Source organism: Epinephelus fuscoguttatus, linkage group LG8 (assembly GCF_011397635.1).
Source record: "Epinephelus fuscoguttatus linkage group LG8, E.fuscoguttatus.final_Chr_v1".
NCBI lineage: Eukaryota > Metazoa > Chordata > Actinopteri > Perciformes > Serranidae > Epinephelus > Epinephelus fuscoguttatus.
Window position 1 is genome coordinate 18430617 of NC_064759.1, and position 21337 is coordinate 18451953.

The 21337-nt window shown below is 41.5% G+C and overlaps 1 protein-coding gene across 1 annotated transcript in view; it reads right to left on the bottom strand.

Moving 5' to 3' along the window:
• The window catches only part of LOC125892904 (polycomb protein SCMH1), an 87006-nt gene extending 67118 nt beyond the window's left edge, over nucleotides 1–19888 (bottom strand). The window contains exons 1-3 of the mRNA XM_049583238.1: nucleotides 19864–19888; nucleotides 19314–19403; nucleotides 17609–17784 (exon numbers count right to left, since the gene is read on the bottom strand). The gene's annotated coding sequence lies outside the window, so the exon portion shown is untranslated. The remainder of the gene's footprint in view (nucleotides 1–17608; nucleotides 17785–19313; nucleotides 19404–19863) is intronic.
• Nucleotides 19889–21337: the final 1449 nt, after the last annotated feature.

A 21337-nucleotide genomic window follows, 5' to 3' on the forward strand; every position in this document is an offset into this window, starting at 1 on the left:
ACAATGTCAATGCATCCCTTTAAAGCACAAATTTGTTACTTGAGACGCATTACGTTTCCCTAATGATACAAACTATAATGATGCAAATTACATACCAATATCATGGATACAATAAGGTATCCAATATGCTGATACAGGTGGCGCTGAAGTGATTAGTCAGTTAATCAACTGAACAGGAAATTAATTGACAACAATTTTGATAATTGTGAGTCTGAAAAAGTAAAAATGTCAAACACTTTTAGTGTTTTAAATGTGAGGATTTCCTGTTTATCGACAGTTTAGGGCTTTCTAAAATGAACATCCATCTTTGGAATGATCTTTCTTGTAGTATGAGTCAGACAAAACAAGCAGTTTGAGGATGGCACTTTAGGTTCTTGGAAAATGTTCACTATTTTGTGACATTTTATAGATTGAATGACAACATTACAGTCAGGGCTTTGAGCTAAACGCTCACATCAGCATGCTAACAAGCTCAAAATGACAATGCTAACAGTGTCATGTATAATACATATCATGTTTACCATGTTCACACCTTAGTTTTGCATGTTAGCATGATAACTCTTGCTAACTAGCTTTAAAAACAAAGTACGGCTGATGATAATGGGTTTCAACAGGTATAGTATTTGATCATAAATTAAAGTATTAGTACCTATTTTGATGATAAGTGATTAAGAGATCAGTTTGTTGAGAAACTTCGGTCTGAATTAAAGCAATGGAAAGAGTACGCTGCAACATCCAGGGCTGAAAAATACTGACAACAGAAAAGCTCCAAAAACTGCAGTTCCTTGAATGGCCACTTGAGGCTGGCTCCAAAAGCCAGTCAATCCCCGTAGACCTCATGTTAAAATGCCCAACATTACAGCAAAAATAAACATGTCCACAGCCTGGTATAAAAACCGGAATTGGATCCCTATAGCTAATGTAAACATTTGTGACAACCGTACAAGGGTTGAATTTTTTTGTGTAACTCACATATTTACATTTTATTAAGGCTTCAAATCATGCATAAACAAGGGTGTGGCTGCTCGAGAGACAGGCTGTCTGTGGATAGTGTCCTTGAGCTCTCATTTAGATGCATCCCTCACTTTTCTATTACTCCCTCCCTCATCTAAATATGGTAACTTCTCGCTCCAAAATACCAAGATGGCGATGGCCGAACAGGAGTCCACAAACTAATGGCTTATGTCACAGTAACTACGTCCATTATTTTATATAATCTATGGGACAGACTGATTAACTGACAGGCCGATATTGCCAACCCTAAAGCACGCTGCTAGCACAGCAAAAAATGCTAAATACTCACGGAGCCCAGCATCTCAAAATTGACAACTTGCTGCTTTGTTTTTCTTGTTCTAAAATCATGACAAATTGAGAATCTTTTTGAGTATCTTTCATCCTTGAATTATTAATCTGACAAATAAAGCAAGGATGTCACCTTGAGTTCTGGTAAGTACTGATGGCTACTTTCACCATTTTGCGACATTTTATTAAGTCAATGACTAAATCAGTGGCTCCCAACTGGTCCAGCCACAGGGTCCAGATTTCTCCTTAGTCATTAGTTCAAGGTCCACACAGTTAAATATATTCAGTGTCATACTTGCGTTTGGATATGTTGCAGCAGGAAACAGTACTTCAAAATAAAATTATGTGCCAGAAATTCACTGTTTTTCAGAAGAAAGTGATGTATTACAAACCTGGCACATTTCAAAGTCACTTGCGGTCCATTCAGAATGGACCCATGACCCACAAGTTGGGAACCACTGGACTAAATGGTTCATCAAAAATATGATTGGTAGATAACTCAAACTGAAAAAAAAAATGTTCCAACTCTGGGTGAAAGACATCATTTGAATACTTGATGTCAAAGATTTGTAAAATCAGTTTGTTTGATTCATGTTTTAACTAGCCCTTCATCTATTCTGAATTAATACAATAAGTTTTTTCCACCAAACAGCTCCTCTTGAGGGGTGAGCCAAACTGAAGAAGCACTGCAACAAGAAATGTCTGGAAGTAAAAACGAGAGGAGTCTATTTTGTCAGTTGCATGGAAAATAAGATTGCCTCCTAATTAAGAAAAGACCTCAAACAGATGATGACATCTCAGGGAAATGTTTTAAAACGTCAGGGATTTCTCTCCGCCATCCTGCAGCGTCCGTCCCTGTGTACAAGTCTGCATAACCCACGTAACCTTCTGCATAACCTCTTGCAGCTTTTGTTCCACTTCCTCATGTCTGTATTACCAAATAACTTGTCTCACAGTCGGTGCATCTCTCTCTCCTTCTCTTGATAGATGCTGGAAGTAGCTAAACTTCTTCTTATGGGAGAAGAAGAAGTGCATGAACGTCAAAGGAAATGAGCCCCCCGCCGCCGCCACCTCCGAGCCCCTCCTGTCCCCCCCCCCCCTGCGAAGCGGTTGATTGCGGCCCGTTTGATGTCCTAAACGCGGCGTGCTAAGATTTGCTCTCTGTTCCTCGCCGAGCCCGTTTGAAGCTCTGCATGAGCGACACACATTTTCGACGTTACACTCTGCTAAAACGGGCAATTATTTTTTTTCCCCCCTTTTTTATGTTTGGCTTTAGAATCGCAGCGCATGAGGAGGGGGTAGAGGAGAGAGACAGGGAGCGATGACTTGCACCCACACATTCCTCTAACTAAGACGTAAATATGCATGGTGCAAAGACCTTTCTTCTAAGACAGGCACTTTACTGTTTCCTAAACTTTTTTTTCTTTTTTTCTGTCACAAGCATTACTGAAATTACACCTCCTGCAGATATCACCACCATGCACCTATTAAGACCCATATATTACTGTCAGTAGTGCTTGGTTGAACCTGTCTCAACCACTTCTCAGCATCTCTAAGCACTTTCATAAGCTTCCTCCGTCGGTCGTGGGAATATAAAAGAGTCCTCAGTGATATAAGTTGCTGTAAAGGGGTTTTACTCATTGTATGAAGCGCCACTGAAGCTGCCTCAGGCTCGCTTCTTTCTACACCCACTACAGCAGCTCCAAGACAGTGGCTTAGGAAAAAAAAGCGCTCTAGCCTTGGACCTGCTCCTCACCCACCCACTCATCTCTATGTGAAGCAAGGTCACCATATGTAGGTTTATCATCTTACATACCTGAGCTACAGAGCTCTCTCAGACAATGATATCTGCTTGGCTGCAGGTTCAGCTTGGTGTTAACATATGCAACGCACACACACACACACTCACAGGCACACACCCGAGTACACACCGAGACACACTTCTCTCAGAGCTTGGCCTGTGCCCAGCACTGCACTCCCCTTTTATGACCCTTGCTTTATGGTTTATTTAAAAAGTAACAGTCCCTTTATAGGTCATTAAAGCAGAAATAAAAGACAGCAGACGGCCTGCAGTGGATAGAGGAGTGAGCAGACGCCAGCCAGATTGGCTTGAAACACACACACACACACACACACACACACACACACACATAAAGAGAGACGCGCAAACACAAGTGTATGCAAGGGTGCAACCGAGGCCAAGGGTTGTGACCCTCCTGGTAAGAGTGGGTGGTTGCACATCATCACTTTACACATCATTACCCTGGTCGTATACTGTGCCGTGACAAAGTGTGGGGACAAACAAACACATGTACAGTACACATGTACATACGCAGCAATACACAGACGGATTAATTACACACTTTGAAGGGAGATAAATAAAATGGTAATGCATGCAAATACGCAGCTGATGCAAGAACGCAAACACACACATGTCGTCAAGTGGGTGCTCACAGCCGACATTGTGGTGCATGATTCACATGTAATTTTATCCTTTTAGGTTGTCTCCGTCTCTCTCGCGCGCGCTCCCATACTTACCCTCACACTTTGACCTGTGCGTGATGGCAAAATGGGCATGATTAACTGTACAGAAATGTCAGCTGAGAATAATGGCTGAAATGTAATTACTGAACGAATGCGGTCCACCGAGAGACGAGCAAGACTGAGAGGAATGGAGAGACAGAGAGAGTGATTATTGCATTCATTGAGCGTTTTGGTGCCGTGTGCAGTTAGAACAATGTTATCAATACGTGATGAACACACTATTTTGTGCACTTTTTTTTTTTTTTTTTGCATCGGTCGAAGTTTATGTGCTGGGATAATCACGTTTATGTGACCACAAATACAGAATGTTTGTGCCCACACACACACACACACACACACACACACACACACACACACACACACACACACACACCAGTGTTTTGTGTGTCCCAACAAGCATGTGCACATATGTTCAAATGACTCTATACCCAATAATCTACATGATTGATTGTGACTTTACAGTGCCATTAGAACCACTTGCATGTCATTCTGGCCTCGTCAATCTTCGGTGAAACACATATGTAATAAAGGGATTTGCAGCTGAGATTATGAACGACTGTGTTTGTGGCAATAAGTAGAGAGAATAATTAGTTTGTATGTTAGGCGTTAGTTCTGCCTCAGAAATTTTCTGCGACTATAAATACATCTCTGTCTCATTTTGTGTAATGTCCTTGGACTGATGTGAGAAGAATGGTGCTGTGTATATATGTGTACATCGAGCGGGTGTGTACATGTTACAGTTAACAGTGTAAGATGGTGTGTAGTGTGTCTATGACGAAGATGGAGAAGAGGAAAGATGGATTCAGTTTTATACACATAAGAATCATTGTTACGAGCTTCAGACTGAGCCCACTTTTGTGCTCCTCCAGATAAAGCAAGTCTGGATCCGTGCTTTGCTATCTGTGTGTAACGTGCTATATTTGTGTGTTGTCTCAGTGTGTGCATTCTGAAACCGTTTGCTTTCAGGAACAGGGCTGTAGCGGCCCTCTCCTCTCTCTCTATCAGCTCATCTCTCTCTCATCTAACCGACCATGGAGCGAGGGAGAGAGGGCGCAGAGAGCGAGGCCATAGTCTTATTAGTGATAATGAGAGAGAGCCACTCTGCCAATTTACATCCGTAATCTGATATTAGCTCCTGCCACCCGCACTAAAGGAGCGCACACACATACACACACAGATGTGGACAGGCGTGCGCACATTTGCAGGCAGACAGAGGCGCACACACACTGGCACTCATTTGAAATTAGTTATTCATATTCATGAACAAGAGCAGAACTGCTTTTGGGTGAAAACTATGGTGTCCCCTAAGGGCAAAGGCAATATGCTGCAAAAAAACAGAAATATCAAAACACATATTAGACTGAAGGTACTGTTGGTAATGCTAACTCACAAACTAGCTAGTTATTATCATTTTACACTGCAACTGGAGTGTATTTTTATTAATACTTGTACTTTAACTTTTGTAAGTATTCTAATATTTGCAGCAGATTTGGAGTGTATTTCTTTAGTGTTACAGCTTCAAATTTTAATTATCATTAAAGCTGTGTTTGATACTGTGCTTTAAAAAACTCTTAGTACAGTAAATACTGTCCAGCATCAACCAAAGTTAGCAACAGTCTCCTGGACATGTGGCCATACGGTGCAATCTTAAATGTTTGATATTGTTTTCATATGTTTACATACTATAGTGGCTATTTTAATGTGTGCAAATCTTTTCTACCGCTTTAGATTCATTGATGTTTCCAGCATCTTGCTAGGATTAAGTTGGGTGGAGCAGTGGTTGTGCTGTTCATGCAAACAAAAAGTGCTGCTAATTTTATTTGTGGTTTTCAGTATACAACATGATGAAAATATTTCAGTATGTTTCAGTACTGTTTCGACATTTTCAGTTCAATTTTATTTATAAAGCCCATCATCACAAATCACATCAGAAGGTTTTACAGAGTACGACATCCCTCTGTCCTTGGACCCTCACAGCATATAAAGAAAAACTCCCCCAGAAAAACCCTTAACGGGAAAAAAACATCAGACACAATTTTCAGACATTTTAATCATACCATGATAATACTGATAACCATGACACTTTGTTCACTATAATATTGACATGAAATTTTCATACTGTTTAATCTCTATTAAACTATGACACTGTGCTTTGATGTCATCCAATAAACTTTTGAAAGGACCTGATTGTGCTCAGCCCTACAGAAAAGTATGACATTTATCAACTGAAAATATAAAATCGTGAAAGTCAGAATGTACAGAAGTGTGTGAAGGCCAAGTTGGTACACAGGAGTAAACGAAAAGATTCAACACCCACACCTGTTTTCATTTTTACAGGCACAACATATCAGTTACGGACCTTCACAACATGAAACAACACATGTTTTTATACTAAAGCCACAGGTTGTGACAACTTGACAAGAATGTGATGTATATTTTTCTGTCATTAAAGGACATATTAAGTACTGATGTACTAACTGTCTCAAGTGTTTGAGGTTTGGCTCCCCTTTTCGATTGGTTGTCACAGTCTGTGACTTTAGTGTAAAGATGTGCTGTTTCCCATTGTGAATATGATGCCTGACAAACGTTCATGGCTGAAATGTTGCAGGATTTCAAGCTTTTCCTTGGCATTATTCAATCATTCCTGCGCACCTGTCCACCAGGTGTGCGTTAATCAACACTTTTTTTGTGTAAACAGAACTCCCTCTGCACAGCCAGTCTCAAGGATTAGGTGCTGGTCGGCTGCAGGAACATCCCAGATGAAAATCATCAACATAAACCACCACACACTGAACTGAATTACTGTGATTTTATTGAGAGTGAAGAACGTGTTTCGCCCGTGGCTTCCTCAGGTTCGCTCAACAGAATTTCATGAGCACTCACAGGTGTGCTAAATATACATGGGTCATGTGACTAATTATCACAGTTATTCTTTTTCAATAGACACATTCTTCAAAAACATTTTTCAAAAGATAATTTACAATTCATCCAAAAAGCATGATACATTTACACAAATTTTTCACGTGACCCATGTATGTTTAGCACACCTGTGAGCGCTCATGTGATTGTGCTGAGCAAACCTGAGGAAGTCACGGGCGGTGTGTTCAGAGTGCGGTGGTTTATGTTTATGACTTTTTTTGTGTGCATTAACCAACATTTTTTTGTGTGTATGAGAGTAGGGCTGAACAACGATTCAAAATTTTATCAAAATCACGATACGGCCCACTGAAAGTTTTTGAACCACAGCACACGCAATATTTATTACGGGGGAAATGTGTGTCAAAATACCCTTTTAAATTTAATGTTGTCACGCTGCAGAGATGTTCTGGCCTACACAAAATATTCTACAGACTTAAGAAAACATTTTTGCGCAGTATAGATCCCCGCAAAAAATTACACCATTTTAATATTCCTATCAATGAAAATAAAAAATAATGATGTAAAAATGATAATTCCACTTATTACAAATCATATCACAACAGACATTTCTCACGGCAGACATTTTGACATGCCACATTAATGGCGGCTGCATTCCACTTAGGGGAGGCGCTGACACTGTGCATGGGAACAGCTCACTGGGACACTGGAACTGAGCCATCATTAATGTTATCATTTTCACTTGTGCTTTTCCTGCTATGACACGTCAAAATGTCCTCTGTGAGAAAGGTCTATGCAGTTTCAGTAAAAATCACCCCAATAACATATTTTTTGAAAATTGTTCAGCCCTATATGAAAGTGTACACTCCTGCTGACAAAATTCCCACACAGTGCACAACAAATCCATAACAAACATCACAGTAACACGTGTCAGCTCTCACTCACACAAACCCACTAAACAACATATATATGAGGAAATAAATCCTCAGCCTCTGTTTCTATATCAATACACTGATGGATCCAGGAAACGAATTGATAAAAGGAAGCAGATTCTCTCGGGCAAACACTGAAGGACTGAAGGAACACGATAAGTCCTGGCAACATGTTCATGAATATTCCATCTAGTACGCTGGAGAGGCAAATCGCTCAATTGCTCTCGTTCCCTTGTGTTTCAATTAGATCCAAACCACCCAGAATCAGCTAATTGTCGTAAGCACTTAAGCATGTATGGCAGGATCCCTACCGCCTATTCACAGGCTCGAATGGTGACAGAGCATAATGCAAGCCAGGGGGGAACCTCTTAGCTGTAACATCGCACACTTACATACCATCGTGTGTAGCAGGAACTCTCTGAAATCACTTGCCTCCACTGCAGACTGTGGTTTCACTTATCCATATCCACATCGTTTCAACAGGACCTCTGTCACGCAGTCATGCCTGGCAGTGTGGTTAAGGGTGCCATATGGATCCACACTGCACAGCATTATCTAATAACAGCACATCTTGCTCTAATCTAATCTACTCAGTTCCCGAGCTATAAAAGCACATTTTTCTTGATGCAAATGAAGTGGAATTATGATTGTCTTCTAAGTGCGCAGGTACCTGCAGGATGTGTTTCAACATGCTGTCACCTGTTTGCAGTTCCTCTAATAAGTGCAAATGAGACGTCAAATGTAGAATTCAAATACGATACAGTATAGATTAAATCAGCATTCATTGAAGAACGGCATCAAGGCAAGTCCAAGGCTTTTAAATGCAGATAGTAAGCAATTAACAGCCAGTTCATGTAATGTGTGTAAGAGCTGCTTGGTATACAGCGCATCTACTTGATGTTGTGTATTTGAATCTAAAATTCGATGTTGTCACTTGCCATCAAAAATAGTTTATTTCTGAGATTTATGGGGGAGTGAAAATTTAAATCGTGGATGTTCAGTTTGAACTGATATGTGGAACTTGGGCCCCTAAATATGCCGCTGTTTGCATGCTGCCTGTAGGAAGAAGCTTGTTGCCTCATCAGTAATGCAGTGCCTTTCAAACACCTTGATTTCCAAGTCAGCTTAAACAACAAAGAAGTTATTAACTAAAAGACACTGGTGTGAAATTTTCACATAAGGCATTTATTTTTTCATACAGCATGATCTCAGTGTGTTATCTGTTTCAAAGAGACTGTGATGGCATCTGTACGTCTTATGGATCATGTTAGCAAAATCTGACTCTGACTGGACAAAGGAATGCATGAAGTGGAGGTGAAATGACAACTTGATTTATCTATTAGTCAACTGGAACTATGTTCAATCATTAATTCATTTTCCGTAACCGCTTATCCTGTAAGGGGTCACAAAGGTTCTGGAGCCTATCCAACCTCACATCCGGCGAGAGGCGGGGTACACCCTGGACAGGTCACCAGACTATCACGGGGCTAAAGACCTAACTACTTTGACAATTGTTAATCATTTGTCAAGTAAAAATTGCAAACATACTCTTGTCCCAGCTTGTCTAATGTGCTGCTTTTCTCTGTCTCGTCTTTGGTCTGACAAAACAAGCAATTTCATGTCGACATCTGGGCTTTAGGTGACTGTTACGGCATTTTTCACAATCGTCTGCTATTTTATAGATCAAACTACTTTTTATTCTAATTCATGTATTGATATTATTCACTTTTTAAGGATATAAAGCCTTTAAAGAAGCATTTAACTGCTGGAAAGAAGGTCTTTTCAAAAAACTGGGCTGTCTATGCAATAGAAAGACACAAATACTTTTGAAATTTGTGCTACATGACAAGCCAATATGAGGGAAAAGGCTGTGGCATTTGCTTTTTGCACAAGAGGTAGAAAATCTACAAATGATGCTCTGGCAAAAGTTCAGTCAGGAAGACAATACTTTTCTTTCTCACTCTGCCATTCACTCCTTGCACATATGCTCACTCACCATCTCTAGGTGTCATTGTCTGGGTAGGTCAGTTGAGTCATCAGCTGATTCACAATCAACCAAAAGCACAGTGACACTCCTTCTCTGCCAGCCTATCATCTTACTGCTCCTCATTTTACATTTCTTTCTTGCTACCATTGTGCGTGCTTCCACCACCCAATCACCCCCCAGTCTTTACAGATTCACCAGCCTCATACACCTCATCAGGCATCAGCCTCAGAGTCGTCAGCCACCACCACCACCAGTGTCTGGACTCCACGGGGGGGATTTATCCTGCTGCCACTCAGATGTCCCTTGATCACAAAATACCTCCCTCTGGTGTCCAAGCACCAAAGACTTCTGTTAAATCTTAATCAGCACCAATCATCTGTTAATGTGTACACTCATGTTCTGTATTGAATATTAGATTTACTTAATTCTTCTGTCTCTCCTTTTTGAACTACCAGAATGCACTGTGCCACACCAGCCCAATAAATGCTCTCATTGGTGGGTGACGTCATGCAAGTTTGGCCATTTTGACACTGGAAACAATATGGTGGCCAGCTGATGACAAACATTGAATTGGAGTAAAACAGGAAGCTTAAATATGTTTCTGAAAACAATTTGGGTGATAAATCGGCAACGCAGTAACAGAATCTTGGGTCATATTTGATCAGAGCTGCCTAGTTTAACAAGTTGATCTAAGCTTTTCCAGGCTCAGGACACAGTTTGGCGCCCACTTCCTGTTCACACATTTTTGCATTACAGCCAAACAGTGCACTAAAATATTTCTGAAGATATTTTAGAAGATAAATCGGCGACGCAGTAACAGAATCTTGGGTCATATTTGATCAGAGCTGCCTAGTTTTACAAGTTGATCTAAGCTTTTCCAGCCTCAGGAAACAGTTTGGCGCCCACTTCCTGTTCACACATTTTTGCATTACAGCCAAACAGTGCACTAAAATATTTCTGAAGATATTTCAGAAGAGAAACAGGCAATACAGCAACAGAAGCATTGTTTGTATTTGATCAGCACTGCCTTGGTTTACAGTTTGATCAGAGTTTGGTCTGCATTTGAGAGAAAGAGAAGGGTGGGTCATTCTCTAGATCTGCTTCTATACTCTTTGTGTCCGTGGTGGTCGGCAAACGAAAATGCGCAAGTATAATATTTAGTTCAAACAGCAGCCCTTGAGCCAGTGAAAATTTGATTTGAGCTGGGAGAGGAGCAGGGAGATCTGGGCACTGGTAAGATGGAGCGGAGTTTACCAGTTCATTTACACATACCCACACTGTTTAAAAGCTGCTTGAAAATCTGCAAAGTGTCCCTTTGAGCAATGCTGCCGTGGAGTGTCTTTATTCTCAAGACTTGAAGAAGACCCCTCCAAAAGCACACAAATCTTGGAGGTATTCCAGCCTCCTGTCAGCTTTCATCTTCCTGCATTTATTTTGGACCACATGTAAATATGATATATGTGGCTAAAGATGTCTAGATCATCCGTCAGCGTGCTGAGTCAGAGTCTGGCTCCAAATTGGGATATCCATCAAGTAAGAGAGAAAAACACATTAATTGGATTTAAAACAAATATGGTATAGTTTGAATGATGGTGCATAACTTCTCGGCACTTGCTCTACCAAATGGAGGCTAAACTTGTGACGTTTTAATCACCTTCAAGCTCTGCAAACTGCGATTTTTTTTTTTTTTAACTCTAACACGGATGTCACATTTTGGAATAATCTCAGGGACCTTCTGGCCTTTCAGTTCCCTCTCTTACTGGTTATAAAGTAACAGCATGACCTCCAAATCTGTCTGAATCTAACGCTCTCGACTTTAGAGCTTCCTTTTAGCATTAACCCTCACTGCATTAACCTTACTTAGTGCCTCAAAGTGCCTAAACCCTCTTACCTTCAAGTGTGGAGAAAAATACAGCTAACCTAAGCATTGTGCCTGTGTGTGCACTGCATTTTCTGTTTTCGAATGAGACTGACTTCTACTTCTCCCTTTTCAGTATTGTGTACGCTGTCTCCCCCTGCACACTGCCAGTGTACTGTACCACACACTCTTTCTCACCAATTACCTGCCTGTATATCGCCGTCTGTGTTGTGTGATTGAGAGAAGGTGTGAGGGGAAGAGAAAGTGAGGATGTGTCTATGTGTGTGTTTATTTGTGTGTGTGAATGTGAGCATACCTGCATATAGGAGTGCATGTGTGCACGTGCATGTGTGTGTGTGTGTGTGTGTGTGTGTGTGTATGAGACAGAGAGAGAGTATGTGTGTCTGCGTCTCATTCTTCTGCCTCTGTTTCCCCTCCGGATCTCATGTATAATTTATGGAACCTCTCATGAATATGCTAATTAGCCAGTGTGCAGGGAGAGGTGAGAGGGCTTCCCCTGTTCTATTCTTACATTCGTCTGATGAGAGAGGGAAAGAGAGAGGGATGGAAAGGAGGGAGAGAGGGAGGAAGAGGAGGTAGAGACCGGGAAAGTGTGCGTTGCTGCCGGAGAGGAAAGGGAATAAGTGAATGAGGGGGGAAAGTGGAAGGGCAGAGAAGGAAAACGCTGGAAGGAGGGAATGTGGAAATACATTTATGAAATCCCCGGCGTTCGACAAATACGCATTGTGGCAATATGGACGGTGGCGAGCCCATGTTGTGCTATATTGTGTTGGAGACAAATGAATCACCCATGCTGAGGGGACGTGGAGAGGCGAGATTGGAAGAGGTAGTGAGAGAAACTGGGAGATGAGAGTGAAAAAAAAGGGAGAAATGGTTGTCATTGTTCCATCAGCATTTCAGTCGTGTTTTTGAAAGGCTAGACAGGCAGGCAAATAGGGCCGTTATTCCAGTTTCAATTGCTTCTCCCATAAATAGATGATAGGTGCCAAGTTTCTGAAGAGACACAGAAAAACACCCTTCTGAGTATCGCTCGAGACAAAAGGCAAAAAGAGGGTGACGCAAGCCCCTAGCACTAATCAGATAAATTGCAGAGAAAGAGAAGTAGAAGGTAGAGAGATTAATCCAATAGCTAACAAACTAGCAAACTAAACATCAAACGCCTCGTCTTCAAAGTTGCGTAACATGAAAAACCCTTTAAACCACATCAAAACCCTCACAGACAGCTGAGGGAAGATCTCACTCTCCTTTCTTCTCTCTTTCTCTTGAACTCTCTGTCAGTCTATCTGCAAGCCTCGCTCCCTCTCCCTCTCTCTCTCTCTCAGTCTGTCTTCTTGTCTCACACTCAACCTCTCTCGCGCTCTCACCCCTGTGTTTCTCTTCTTCTTCCCTCCCTCTCTCCTCTACTATCTCCCCTCTGGAGTTCAATCATGAGGAGTGAGTCTCATGTGAAATAGTGCATGACATGCAGTGTGTGTGTGTGTGTGTGTGTGTGTGTGTGTGAGCGTTTGTACATGCATGCCGGTGTGCGCACAATGTTTGCATGAATGCATACGGTTGAGTTTGTGCATGTGTGTGTTTGAGGGGACTATATGGGTGTGTGTGTGTGTGTGTGTGCGTGTGCGTGTGTGTGTGTGTGCTGTCTTCCCTCCTGGCACCCTCTGGGTAGAGAGAGCATTCCAGCGGGCAGCTCATGATTCAGCATCTGTCGCCCAGCTTATGTAAGAGAGCAGACACAGGCTGACTGACTGAGTTAACTGACTGACTGGATGAACGGCTGAGTTACTGACTGACTGACCAACTGACTCAGTAAACAAGATGACTGATTGAATGGCTCTCAAACTGCCAAAAAAAGAAACTGCCTGGTTTGACTGACTGATGAGCTGAAAACATGTTTAGATCACTGAAGTTTACAACTAGACACACGTCCATTTCCATCAATGTAAACATATTTTTGGTCTTGGCGTGTGTCTCAGCGTGTGTTCTCTCTGGGTTCTCCACAGTCCATAGACATGCCAGTTAAGTTAACTGGTGACTCTAAGTTGCCCGTAGGTGTGAACGTGAGCGTCTCTACAATCACCCAATGTCGGCTGGGATAGGCTCCAGCCTCCCCACGACCCTGAACAGGATAAGCGGTTACAGAAAATGAATGAATGAATGAAGGTAAGAATTGCAGGCACGTAGCATATATGTTGTCTTGTGCAGAGGTAGGTGTTATGTAGGAATATGGTCATTAGAGTGAGTTAAGTCAATCTACATTTTGTCAACAGGTAAGTGCAAGTTTGAAGTACAATGACAGTATTATAGTTTTTTAAGGATATGTAATATTGGAAATGTGGACTTTTACATATAAAGGCTTCACTCATTTTCATTAAAATAAGTTAAAAAATGGATAAATGAAATTAGATTAAAAAAATTGTAGTAGATAAGACCTCACAAATTTAAGTTTAAGACTTTTTAATGACTTTCAAGGCCTTATTGTTTTAACATTGAATTTAATAATTAAGTCAAACATATTTCGTATGTTTACTGTTATTTTATTGTTTTATTATATTGATGTATATACTGAAGTTAAATTTTTCAACATGTCTTTTATTTTTAATATTTTTAGTATTTTAAGTACTAGTTTTACACTGCAGCATAATATATTAAAATAAAATATTTTTAATGCACATTTTCATTTCTGTTTTCTTTATTTTATTGCTTTATACTCCACTCACATACATCTATTTCAAAACTCTTATTCTTACTTATATATTAGAATTCTAACAATTATAATTCTCCGTTCTTTAAATTTAGAGCAACTGTAACGAATCACAATTTTCCCTCAAGGATCAATAAAGTATTTCTGATTCTGCTTCTGAAATCAAATTCACTCAGAGCATTTCACAAAAAGGAAACTAAAGAAAACAGCTTACAGTACTTTAGGTTATACAGCTTACCTCAGACAGACTGCTCTGGGTCAACAGAATTGCACTAAGTATTGTCGCAATTTTGCGTCACTGCCGGCAAATCTATTCACATCAATGGCTTTTACTAGGCAGGGGTTGCAACTGTTGCATATTCCCAACATCGCCCAAATGAACAGTTTAAATGCGAAATATTCGCATCTAAGTATTTTGCATTTTTGTGTCGTTTATTATCATATTACACCTCTGGTGTGTACAGGCCTTTAGAGCTGCACAGCTGAGGTGTCCTGGGTACCTTCTCTCTTCCTACATTTCCTGTCAATCTGCACACTGTCAGCCATCAAATGTAACAGGTACTTGCACAGCTACAGTAGTCAACCCCGAAATTCCTGTGAGAATGAATGCTGATATGTTCCTATACCAAAATCCTTAAAAAACAGTATGTCTCCCACAATTCATGCTGGGATGTGCAAGAAAAAGACAAGAAAATGCAAAATTGTAAAACTCTGCAGAGAGACGTGGAGGAGAGCGAGAGCTCCGTAAGAGTGCAGATGAACGTCAGGTAAGCTGTGGCTCTGCACAGAAACCCTTCCTTGGATCAGAAAATAAAACCCTCTCTCTTGCGAAAGATCATATTATTTTTACAGTTTTCTCCCTGTATTTTTTTCTCCCGCTGTGATGAGAAACTACTCTTTAAATAACACACACTGCAATATATTTTCTCCCAGTGGTCAGCACCGATTGGCCGAGACTGAAATGCATTTGGTCCATTTAGTTGTGATGTCAAAACCTCGCTGTAACTGAGTCAACAATTGTGTGCCTACCTTTGCGACCTAGTCGAGTCACCAGCTGACCGCATAACTAGTCATCCTCCTGACATGACAGCTGTCAGGCTGACTGACTCTGGATGACTGATAAGGTAAGCGGGCTGCCTAGATGTCTGATAAAATGTCTGATTGGCTGGCTGCCTGGCTGGCTGGAGGACAGCGAGCAAGACAGAGGAGAGGAGAGGAGAGGAGAGGAGAGGAGAGGAGAGGAGAATGGAGGCAAACCAGAGTTCATTACAGTAAACTTGGAGAGGCAGTGGTGACAGGCTGAGAGAGAGTGCAGAGACGGGAAGAAATTGAGAGTGGCATGAATACTCTGAGCCCCCATGCAAATAGATGCAGTTACCTAGATGGCCTGCTCCTTATACAGACACAATAGAATAGAATCACAAACACAAAAGAGAGAGTAGCAGGCAAACACACACACACACACACACACACACACAGAAACATTCACAGTGAAGGTGCACATGCACACTGTGCGAGGCTATTTTTCTCAGGCTGAAGGTTGTCAGTGGCCGGCAGCACAGAGGACAGACTGGACAAAGGTGGAGGGTAAGGTCGTGTGTCTACATGTGTGAAAGAAAAGAAAGAAAGCAAAAAAGGCGGACGGATCGAGAGAAAGATCAACAAGAAATGAAGAATGTTGAAGGAAACTGGGAGGAGGAGATAGCATTCAGCGGTGTGACCTTCAGTGTCGGGCTGTGGGGAGGATCAACCTCTGGGAGACATGTGCGGCTTGGCAAAGTCACTCCTACACAGGGCTCACTGGCAGACGGGGTCAAGCCAAACACACATGCAGAAACACACACACACACACACACACACACACACTTTCTCACAAAACCACCTCACACCAAGAGCCAGCCTGTAGCAGATACTCAGCCAATAGATATGAGGTGCAATAACACCCAATGTGAGTGGGTTCATCTCGTCGCTTTACAAAAGAACACACCTCTAACAACACATGCACACATGTACACGCCACGCTCTCCAATTCACACATCTCACTTTAGTGGCCACAGACAGAGGGAGGAGGAGGAGGAGGAGGAGGAGGACTGAAAAGTAGAGGAGGAGGAGGAGGAGGAGGAGGGGGTGACAGCGGGAGTGAGAGGGAGAGATAGCGAGAGAAAGAGAGAGCAAGAGGTGTCGCCTCTCCTCACTGATCCCTTATGCTAAGAGGGATTTGCATACATTTTTAATCAAAGCAAATTAGATCATAACCAAATTAAATCACGCTTTCCAGCCGCCCCCTTCTCTGTCTGCCTCCTGTTCCATCCTCCCACCTATTCCTCATCATTTAATTATAGTCACTAATAGGTATGGTTAGATGCACAAAAAAACCTCTGCACACATATGGAGCTAATTGACAAAAATATGTGTGTTATCTGTCTTTGTGGCTGTTGAATCGAATCTATATTCAGGAAGAATAAAACATGGAAACTGGATTTTTAGCATACAGTAGGCAAAGCTAATTTTACATTAGCTGTCTTGGCAGCGCTCAGTATCAACTGTCAAACATGTACCGACAAATACATGGCAATAAATCAAATGGAATCACACACATGCAAGAAAGAAAGCAAGCACGCACATTGGCTAACAAAACAGTCACCCACCACAGAAACTAGACACCTCCTCCTACATTCCTCTCCACACCCTATGCTGCTTAACAGATTGGTATCAGCCCCCATTGCTGGCTATTGCCCATTACACAATGACTTCCTACTGTTGTCCGATAACTCAATCACAACCCTACTATGGGCAATCATCATGAGGTCCACCTCTTCCCTGGCCCAAACACACTTTGCCGCAAACGCAATTTGTCTCGATTTCGGCCCTGACGCGCACAAATGTAACTGCACAAGCATGCACCAATGCCTACACACATACCTACATGTATGCACCACTACACACACATACATATACATGCATGTGAGCATGTTGAAGTGCAGACTGTGTCTCTTTTCCTCTGTCGCACGCACATGCACACAGAGGTGCCGGCAGGCCTATTTGAGATGCAGACTCCCATGTCCCAGTAAATGATATTAAAAGTCATATCATGAATAAATCAGCATGCAGGGCTCTATGTCTCCTCCATGACACATTCACATACAGTAGACAGAGGGAGAATGAGATAGAGAGGAGGGGACACGGGTGCAAAATGCAGAGCAAAATGCATACAAACACAAAAGTGACTGCAACCAACAATTATTTTCATCTGGAGTTGAAGGTGATTTCTTTAAAGGTCCGGTGTGTAGGATTAAGGGGGATATACTGGCAAAGATATAATATAATAAGTTTGTTTTCTTTACTTTAGAATCACCTGAAAAGAAGAATACTGGTGTTTTCTTTACCTTAGAATGAGCCATTTACACAGGGGGCAGGTCCTCATCTACAGACATCGCCACGTTGCACCACCATGTTTCTACAGTAGCCCAGAACGGACATATCAAATACTGGCTCTCGACAGAACCATTTGTGTTTCTGAGTCAGCCACCGTAGTTAGCAGTCCCTTTGCGAGGAGCAGCGTCTGAAACAAAAAAATATTTTTTTTAATGTGCAACTGCTTTACTGGCTGTTTTTAGCTATTTAAATCCCTGGGTCCATTTTGTTTTGGAGACAAAGAGACCTCTGCAGATAATTTGGCTCTTGTTAAAAACCTCCTCAACATCTGGATCTGAAGTTATCAGAGAAAAACACTAAAATAATTCTCAGAGAGAGGAGTTCAGGAGTTCACACCTGGCACATGGGAGAACACGGTCCACACCGTCCCATGAATCCTACACAATGCTTCTTTAAGGGTGCTTTCACACCTGCCCTGTTTGGTTCAGTTCAATCGAGCTCAAGTTCATTTGCCCCCCTAGTGTGGTTCGTTTGAGCAGATGTGAATAAAGCAATTGCGAAATCTCGGTCCGGTTACAAACAAACTCTGGTGCGGTTCGTTTGTGGTGAGAATGTGTTCCATGTTTGGGTTAAACACGAGCATGTTACAGTCCTGGAGGATTATTAATGTGCACCTCCTCCTGTACTGCCTTAATATGCACATTCAGCACATCCAATGCATCAAAACATTGTTTTCTAGTTGGAGCCGCACCTCGTTTTCAAACTGTGTGGTTTGACTAAAATGAACAATGACAGCAATATAGTCCACGATGAGCAGCGCTAAAATCAACCTGCGTAGTTGTCCCTCCATTGTGACATTAGAAAGTGTCACATTTATCCTGTAAGTGTGCTCTTCTTCAACGTTTGGTTTGCTTCCTGGAATTTTTCCGCATCGAAATTCTGACCAATCAAAAGCAGCTTTCTCGCACAAGGCATTGTATCTGGTCAGCTTGTAAATGCTGCCGTGAAGACACAAACCAAGTCTGGGCAATTATGCAAATTTGTAACAAAATTAGTCCCTGATTCGGACCAAAGCAAGACAACTCTCGTTCTGAAAGCACCCTAAATTTCTTGTTTCAACTAATGATCCAAACCCTAAATATATTCAGTTTACTATTATAGAAGACAAAGAAAGGCAGCAAATCCTTACATTAAAGTAAAATTAAATTAAATTAAATTAAATTAAATTAAATTAAGAACTTCTTAGTTTATTTGATATGCTACAGATTATTACAGATATGCTTTGATGATTGCTGAGTTATATGTATGTTAATGTTATTCAGTGTCAAGTCTCTGATCATGTGACGAGACAATATGTGCGGGAGCGTATCTATGTTTCCAGGGTTCTATGTTTCCCACTTAACCCTGGAAAAAAGGTTCTATGTTCCCCGCTTACACCAGAAAGGTTCTACGTTTTCCGGGTTCTATGTTGCCCGCTCAACCAAGCGGGAAACATAGAACCCTTTTTGTGTAAGCGGGGAACATAGAAGCTTTTTTGCAGGGTTAAGTGGGAAACATAGAACCCTGGAAACATAGGGATGACCCCATATGTGCAGGATAGCATGCACTAGGGCCCATCATCATGGTGTGCACTGGGGCCCATTGTAACCATCTTACGCCACTGATGAGTCTAAGTTAAGTCTGCCTTCAGATTCTTCATTGACAGGTTAAACTCACCTGGAGAGCGGCTCCTGCTGCTTAAAGCCATTTCTAAGTTCCATTAAGATGAAGTTCATGGAGGCACTTTTGGCCCATTTCACTTGTGACCTGGGGGAGAAATATGAGACACAAATCCTAGGGCTATAAACAGTAACTTTCGCAGTATATTCAAGAGGAGCACAAACACTTAGGAGGCCTTGTAGATTAAAGAAGAAATGCCTTTACATCTTGCAGCAGTTGTAGGAGACTACTAGGGTATAACTCAAGGCTTCATATAGAAATATTTAGATCCAGTTTTACTACAGTTTAGACCTGTGACGTGGTGCTTGGTCAACAAGACAGTGCGCTAGCATAGCCTACCTTTTAAGTTTTATCCCTGTAATGTTATATCATTATTAGGGTTTAATGAGACACATTGCACACTGAGAGTTATTGTTGAAGGTTTGTAAAATAAAAAACTACGGTATTTGAGGCTATGGCTGGCTGCTATTTTTGACGTTGCGTCAAAAAAAACTAACATTTGCTAGCTTGACTTGGTTGTTAGTATTAGCTACATCGAGTTTCTTACCTGGGCTAGGTGTTTCCGGTCACCTTCCGTTACACAGAGCGAACGCACGTAGTTCAGAAGAGGGCACATGATGGGTAGTTCAGGGGGCCTGGGAATATGGACTATCCTCAGCAAATGCACAGTTTCAGGTGTTTGACACCTTGAAATATGCAGAGGAGCTGCAACAAGCTAGTCGATTAGTAAATTATTTGATCGACTGAAACTAAATCATAAACTATTTCAGATGTTTCAGTTTCTCAAATGTGAGAAAATGCTGCTTGTCTTTGTCTCAAGTGATCAGAAACTGAATATCTTAAAGTACTGGAGTGTTGCACTGTGCCGTACAAATAGACTAAAATAAGTTTATTATACAGTCTATGGTTGAAACAAGCAATTTCAAGAAGTATCCTTAGGGCTAAAGGACATTATGTTTTTTCTCCACTATTTCATAAGCCAAATGATTAATAGATTAAAAGGTCCAGACGTCCAGACGGTCACTCTGCTCAGGGCTGAGCTGTGGCTGGTTTTGAGGCTCATGTAACCACTGTTCATGCTGTGGAGAGTTTTATTAGTAGACTGTAACTATAAAATGAAAGGATGTTTCCCTGGCTCTAACAGCAGCTGTAGTCGGAGAAAAAAAACAGGCAACTTTCAAGGTCAAACGTTTACTTGTAATGTTACTCAATGCATGAGTTGACGACGTGAATCCGTCAAAACGCCTCAAATTTCACTGTGATGACTCTGACCAATACTTAGGTTTTTATTCGACATACACTTTTAGTAATGAGTGGATCTTCAAACGTTCTGTGGACTTTGGCATTAATAAACCCCCGCACTTGCCTTCGAAGGACTGAATGCACAAACCTGCTATTTCTAAATATCTCATGAAGAGACTCTTTTTGCTGTCTGTTTCATTTTGTTCTGATAATGTCTGCGTGCAGCCTCGCTCTGTGGACGATAAACAAGGTGCAGACTGATAAAGTGTTTGGTGGAAACAGGGCTTCAGAATGAGCTGTTAATATCTGGAGTAGGTCTTCGTCCATGGAGTCTATGTTGCCCTACAGGAGCCCAGAATGGACAGATTAAACACTTGCTCTGGATAGGGTCATTCGTGTTTTTGCATTTTGGCATTGGCCACTGTCAATCGCCTACAAGTCTCACTTCCGCAACCTCACTGCTGGATGCCATTAAATCCTACACAGTGGACCTTTAATCGAGACAATTATTAACAGATTAATTGACATTGAAAATCATCTTTATTGGCCTAGTTGCAGTCCTGATCTCCAATAATTTATAAGTGACTGTCTGGCATTGAAAAGCAACACATAAAACCCCCCATCCTGTATTATGGCTGCCTTGCACACAGAGACAGTAAATATGAATGTTTACACCTTTAATATTAATGATTGGACATAAGTTAGCAGCCTATATATACCACTATGAAACCCACTGTTCATTGGAAAAAATCAGTGTGACCCTGTTCATGAACATATAA